Source organism: Rousettus aegyptiacus, unplaced genomic scaffold (genome assembly GCF_014176215.1).
Source record: "Rousettus aegyptiacus isolate mRouAeg1 unplaced genomic scaffold, mRouAeg1.p scaffold_m13_p_7, whole genome shotgun sequence".
In the NCBI taxonomy this organism is placed as follows: Eukaryota; Metazoa; Chordata; class Mammalia; order Chiroptera; family Pteropodidae; genus Rousettus; species Rousettus aegyptiacus.
The window spans coordinates 55,173,745-55,181,395 of NW_023416310.1; the positions used below are offsets into that span (position 1 = coordinate 55,173,745).

The 7,651-nt window shown below is 34.7% G+C and overlaps 1 pseudogene; it reads left to right on the top strand.

The window, feature by feature from the left end:
• Positions 1-3,030: 3,030 nt before the first annotated feature.
• LOC107506447 lies at positions 3,031-3,529 on the top strand (annotated as a pseudogene).
• The last annotated feature ends 4,122 nt before the right edge of the window (positions 3,530-7,651 follow it).

Sequence of the window (7,651 nt, forward strand, 5' to 3'; positions counted from 1 at the left end):
TGATATATAACATATTGGTTTAAGATGTACAATTATATGATTAAATATCTGTATATATTGCAAAATAATCACCACAGTAAGAATAGTTAGCCTCTGTCATATACAGTTATAAAAAATTTTTTCTTCTGATGAAAATTTATAAGATCTATTCTCTTAGCAACTTCAAATATACAACACACCTTCTAACTTCTTTTGCAGGTTTGACCGAAAAACAATTATGGTGTAGTAACTTTAATTTTTCTTTCCTTCCACTGTATTTTGGATTTAGTTGTGGTCTGTTTGGAAATTCTTTGAATATACCTTTCTGATAACACAATCAATGTAGAGGATCTCCGAATGAACACTTCCCTCTCCCTGCCATTTTAAAAAGGAGGACATGTATGTCCAATATCTAAAAGACACACTAGAAATCCTAGAAAGCACAATGACATGGGTTAGCAGAGAAATAACTCAAAATATTTACCTTTGGAGAGAAAAAATCAGTTCAGGGGGCTACCAAAGCTTAAGAAACTTGAAGATAAACTAACTTTGCTTTGAGAAAAGGAGTGTTTTGTTAAAGGAACAGACAAAACCGGATGACTATTTCAATTGTATTTTGTATACCACATCTAACCCTAGCATATTTTTGATAACCATATAAAATAACAGAATATTTGGACAAAAAAGCCTTGTTAATAGTATTCGTATTAAAGGCATTTCTATAAACTTTGTCTCACCAACTTATCAAGATCTCTCAAATGAAGACTTAAAACTTTTAAGACCATACTCTGCTTTCATTTCACTTAGTAGCACTTAGCACTGTAACCGCTGAGGGCGAGGTAAAATCTAGCATCGCCCCAGGGGTGTCGGGAAGGAGGAGGAGGTGGACAGTGGAGTAAGGTGGACTGTGTCAGTTCTTCCCCACCCACGCAGCAAAGAATTGCAGGTTGGTTGGATTTAGAAAAAGTAAGATTTATTGAAAGTACATTTTAGGAGACTCCACACTAAGGAAGACTGCAACCCTGTGGAATTGAAGAGATAAAGAGATAAGACAGTACACTCCAAAGGGAGGGACGGGTTTCCAGCCAGGAAAGCTATAACAATGCAGAGGTGGGAAGATTTGTTTATATTTGGGCCCTGATAGGAGGGCCTAGATGATCCCTATATGAAGTCACCTTGACTGACAGTTGGCTGCTATATAAAGTTTTGCCTACTGCGCATGTGCTTACTTACCTAGAATTCAGTCTGTTATAATTAAATTCACGAACTTCTGGACATAGTCATGATATTATAATGATGATATAATGAGCCTGAAGTTAGGGGCAGTACTTCCTATGCATGCATTTGTAGCTGCTTTAGGCTAGCAGCTTTTATGGCCTTTGTGCTCTAGGATTTGGGCTAATTTATAACCCTAAATGGGAGATATTTCTGGGAGGTGCTTAGGAAGGTCTTCAAGGGAAATTTCTACAGTTACAGAGCTGGGCCTTGGCTCCTTGTCTTCATGCTTGCCTAACTGTCTAATACCACTATCTGATATTATATTTTTATTGGCTTGTTTACTTTTCTTATTTTTCTATCACTTTACAATGTAAGCTCCATGAGTGCAGGAACTTTCATTCTCTGTGTCTACAAAATGTTCAAGGTTCATAATAAAAGCTCAATAGATGTTTGCCAAGTGATTATAAATACAGATAAATTTACCAAGAAAAAGATGAGGGCTTCACAGAGTCCTTATGAAAGGGGAGACCCCATGAAGAAAATGAAAAGACTTGGGGTCAATCAAAGTGTGTTGTGTGTAGGATTCAACTGAAAGAGAGCAATGTCTCTCATGTGAACTGAAATAATAGAACAGCAACACAAAGATATAAAAAGGAAAACAATGACTTAGGGCAAAACTTGTACAAAATTTAAAAAGTAGATTGTTTATATTAAAAAATACAAAGAGCTCATTCATGTGTAGAGAAACAAAAATTGAAATCCCAGTAATTAAATGTAGAAAGCATATAAACTCACAATTTAAGCAAATGACTCATGGGAAATTGTACCAAATATAAACAGTAACGTAATAAATTAAAGCAATATCAAGGCATTTCATGTGCACGAAATTGGTCAAAAATTAAGAAAACACAATTTCTAAATTGGGAGCTATGGACTGATTATGTCCTGACATTCTTCTGTTGAAATCCTCATCCCCCTTTGGGCATGAGATCAGACCTTTGGGCAGTAATTAGATTTAGATGAGGTCATGAGAGTGAGGCTGATTTTTAACCAGAATATGTCATCCCAAAATATAGCTCTTTGATATGAAGCTATTATGCCAAAAGCAATAAAGAAAGAGCTAATGCAGGAAACCCGCCCCCCCCCCCCCCTTTTCTACCTAAAGGCAGGACATAGGCCTCTCTGCCTATTGACTCTGTTGACTGCTGGCTGGCTCCACTGTCGAATCTGGTGGCCTCGCCCCTGTCTGCAAAGCGCTGCTGCCTCACCACGACCACCGCCACCCGCTGCCCTGCAGCCGCCACCTCCGCTGCCTCCTGTGTTGCCGCCACCCCGGACAAGCTGTATGATTAGGCTACAATCTTCGATGAGTAAATATATTCCTTCCTGTGGTGTTCTTGGTCACACATTTCTGGAGTTTGTGAAGAGCAGTGTTGATTATTGCCAGGCACGTCACGACCTCTGTGCAGACAAGTGAACTGTAGAAATTCATTACTACTCTACCAAGAAGCCCCGGTAAGAGTGGTTAACCTGGACACGGAAGTTTTGAATTGAGATCTGCAGAGCGTTTTATAAGAGTTTTGACCTGGATCGGGTAAACAGTACACTTCCTTTCTATTGCCTCAATATTACTGGATTGAAGAATTGCTGCTGCTTGTTAGGCAATTGATTTCATATTCCATTACTTTCAACTTCATACTCAAAGCACTGAGAATTTCAAGTGAAGTATATTGAAATAGACTCAGTTTCTTTGCATCATTTCTGTATTCAATTTTTAAATTCTTTCATAAACCTATTAAGCATTTTTTTTTTAACTAAATTAACATGGCTCAAATGAATCATCCAGCTCCTGTGGAAGTCACATACAAGATGAGATTTCTTATTATACACAATTCAATCAATGCAACCTTAACCGAATTTATGGAGGAATTTAAGAGGTGTGAAGTTATCGCATAGTAAGAATACATGAAGCAACTTACAGCCACTACTCTTGTGGTGAAAGAAGGCATCCATATTCTTTATTGGCCTTTTGATGATGATACAACACCATCCAACCAGGTTGTTGATGACTGGTTAAGTCTTGTAAAAATTAAGTTTTGTGAAGAACCTGATTGTTGTATTGTTGTTCATTGTGTTGCAGGCCTCGGGAAAGCTCCGGTGCTTGTTGCCCTAGCATTCATTGAAAGTGGGATGAAATATGAAGATACAGCTCATAAGACAAAAGCAGCTTGGCGTTAAGAGCAAGCAACTTTTGTTTGGGGAAGCATTGTCCTAAATACAGCTGCGCTTCAAAAACTCCAATGGTCGCAGAAATAACTGTTGCATTCAATAAAACTGGGGTGTCTGTTGCCTTTGCCTTGGAAGTAGAACTTGAGACAAGACCTAATTTGTTGTACATTATTAGCCAACATGTTGGCTTGGTGAATAAGTCTAACGAAGCTTCCGTAGGAGTATTGGAAAGCGGTTTTACCAGGCCACAAGCTTGACAGAATTGCAACTTCTATGTTTGGGTTACAATCAATCTCTTCTGATATTTAACAAAAGATTCTTGCTGTTTAGCATTTAAAATGTACTTTTCATTTGTACCAATCGGTTTTTCCTGAAATTGTGCAGTATTATGTCTTTAAATTTATTCCCATGCCAGAATTTTATCAATATATAAGAAATTTAGAAAGATTAGGTGCCAAAATACCCAGCGTAATATTTTATATTTTTGGTTTCATATAGAACTAAAACCCCAGGAACTATGAATACTTTGGCTATTATCTGGTTTATTTAGTTGGTTTATTTATCCCTTCAGTTATTTCAAACATAGAAAGTTAGACCTGTATGGTTGTCTGCCTGCATGCCTTATGTTTACATCTCCCACATTCAGACATGTATATATCAGGTCTGCTCAAATTTTTTTTATATATATCAGGTCTTATGGTGATTATCTAATGTCTTTCTATACATTTGTTCTGTTATAAGAAGCTTTCATTTTGAAAATTTTCATTGTATAGAAGCACATATCTTTAATGTCTGCAGACAACAAAGCCTTACAGTTAATTTTAATATTTGCTCTTGGGCTGCAAAAAAAAAAAAAAAAAGGCCTGAAAAAAAGAATGGGAAGGGGCTATTAAGTATTATTAGTAAAATGTTACCTTTATCTTGTGCAAAACATGTAGAATATGCTCTTTAATTTCGTAAATTTTTTAAAGGTAGAGATGCTTTGTTATTCTGGCTAAAACAGTTCTTAATCATAAATTCCAAAATTCTTTTATTTTTTTTTCATACTTAAACTGAAGTTGTTTACCAGCTTATTTTTGTTTGAAGTGTAAATTTTTTTCTTCCCAATCTCGCAAAAAAAAAAAAAAAAAAAAAAGTAGGTTTCTGCTAATGAGTTGAGCAATCTAATATTTTATATGCCTTTTGAGCTGCATAACTTTATATTTGGGTACTTGATAATTTGTTTTATTATATAATTGATAAAATGGTGATTCATATTAATGTTAGTTCAACCATACATTTATACTGTCTGGGAATGTGTGGTTATAGTTCTGTGGGAGAATTAATTTGTCAGTGTTCACTAGCTTGTAAAAATCTAGTATGAGAGCTTAAACATCTAAATAAATAGTGAAATGTTTTTCTCATAAAAAATAATAAATAAAAAATCAACAGGCAAGATATAAATTCTACTTTTATGAGAGACTGAGCTTTGTCAGTCCAGAGATAGCACCACAGGAATCTGTACATGAACCTTAATTCCATTAGTTTCTCCTGAATATTTATCTTCCCACAATTTGCCAACCTTCTAAGGCTAAAACTACTTTCCTTTGTCCTATATTGTTCTTTGTTGAAGATGCTAACTAAGCTAGAATTCTAAGCCTCATTTGAGTTAATTTTTGGTTTAGTTTCCTCCCATGTGATGTGCACTACATCACACAAAATCCACATCCTGATGAATATCAACCCTGCTGACACCTTGATTTTGGACTTTCAGTTTCCAAAACTGTAAGAAATAAATTTCTATTGTTTAAGCCACTCAGTCTACAATATCTTGTTATGGCAATTAAAATTGTGGATATGGTTGAAGGAAAATTGAAACACGTTTAATATGATGATATCTTTATGAATCGTTAGAAACATTTTGGAAGGTAATTTCAAATTTAAGCAAAGAGAAATCCTGCATTTTTATTTCTAGGAACTTATCTAGGACATTCTGTTCCACAGAAAACAAAATAATCTTAGTACTTAGATCTAAAGATTAAAATATTGAAAAACAACATCAATGTTCAACATTAGGATAATAAATATATGAGTTGTGTTACATCAGCCTGATGGAACATTTTGTATCTTTAGAATTGTCATTATTATATATATGTGGGTCTGTGGAAAGTATAAAATGTATTCTGAGACAGAGGGGAGAATTTGGCTGACCTTGCAACTAAGAAATCTTTCAGTGTTGTTTGGAACTTCCCTGGGTTTAAAGTGGAAAGTGTTTAACAAATCAGTTTCATGCAGTGCTCTCAGATTATGGGAAATTAAGGAATTTGAGAAACACACCGAGGAAGCACATGAGAAGAACTACTGAGACGTCTGCCCCAAAGTTTCTTCTTCCCTGGTGCAGTAGCTAGAGTTTCATCAATTCTCCTTGATTTCACTATTGGCACTACTGAGTCCTCTCCCCTTGAGAGTGAGCTGGTTGATTTCTCTCATGGACTAGCTGCATTTTCACATTTCCAAGGTTTGGATTTGTGACTTCTCATGTATAAACCTGCCACTTTGTTGTCCATTCCTATAGTGTCATAGCTTATCATAGAGGTAACCAAACTCACCCTTGGTCACAGGAAGACAGGACCATGGAGCACCTAAGTCAAATTCCTCCTCAGATAATACAGATGGGGACAAAATACATACCTGGAGCATCCAGGTTAGAGAGGCGGGTAGTTTCTTTCTGTGGGGCCCCCTCTAGCCTCATCTTGCTGATCATCAGTTTTAGAGCTGGCCCTCACTGCCTGCTGTGGGGAAGTCCTGCAGCTCTATTAATCATAGTTCCTGCAATTGATTTCTCAATTGTGGCTTTTCTTCTGGATGACAGTCATTTAAATAACCATTGGCCTTTCATGTCAATAAAAAGGAATTTCAAGTAATTAATGACATAATTGTGTTAATTTTGGCAAATTTAAAATGGTATGATATGACATATCTGGAAGTTATGAAATCTTTTAAGAAAATATGCCAGAATTGGTAATTATTTTCTATTTTTTCTGATCATAGATGTGTTGTTTGTTATTGATAGGAAATATAGACAAGAGAATAAAAGGTGCCACTGAAGTCAGAAATAATGGTCTTAAAACTTTGATGTTTTTTCCTTTGTTATGTGTATTGTTTTAGATTGCTATAAATATATTTTTATTTGTTAACGTGATACTTATATATTTTTTGTTCCATTGTTTCTTTGCATATATAATTTTAATGTCTGCATCAAATTATATGTAATCATTTTAATATTTAATAGTTTTATCTACTTTTATTTAGTTTTGTTTATGCATATCCTTTATTTGTTTTATAAATAGAGAACATCTTTGCATAAATATTGGTTCATATTTTATATTAGTTTATAGAAATAAATTTAAAAGAAAAATTGCAGAGTTAAACATTAGGAATAATTTAGTTCTAATTATTGTATTGTCAAATCATTTTTTTTAAAAACTACATTTGCTCTTGGAACCTAAAATGAGCTGTCTTTAAAAGATATTAAAGAATATGATAATAAACATACAATTCTTAAAACTGGTCTGGTCACAAAGCGGATGTTTTTGGATGACATTCTGTTTAAGCTTCTTGCCTGCATAAATGAAAAATTCAGTTTGGTAGCAAATTATTGTGCATATAAGATAACAGAAAAATCTACTTTCCTTCCTGAAAGCATAATAATCTTCTTGTCATAGATAAAGTTTCCTATTTTTTATCTAAAATATCTCATTTTATTGAGCCTCTATTGTAGGAGCCTAATTAATAAATCAGCAATATACATAACAAATTCAAAATGAGTAGTCTTTATCCTGCATAGAGCCCCTGATGCACAATTTCCTTGGCTTACTTTTTAATTTAAACATGTTAATGTGACATGTTTGTCTATGAATTCAGCCACCTATCTCATACTTTCTGTTATTACCAGAGTGATTTGCACATTGATGTTACCTGCTGGCTGCTGTAGACACATGAGGTTTTGAATGTTGAGCAAGTACACTATTACTACAAGACATGTTTTAATTCTTTGTTCAGAAAATATGGTCAATGCAGACACGGGACTTTTTTTTTCTTGTAACACATATTTGGTGTTTTATGACTCTATCCTCCAAAGTTTCTCAACTTTGGGATGCTTCTACATTCAGATGGTTTTTGAAAGTATAGCAACTTTATGACCTTCCTCAGAGAAAATGTCATCACAGGTCTATAGGGTCATGTT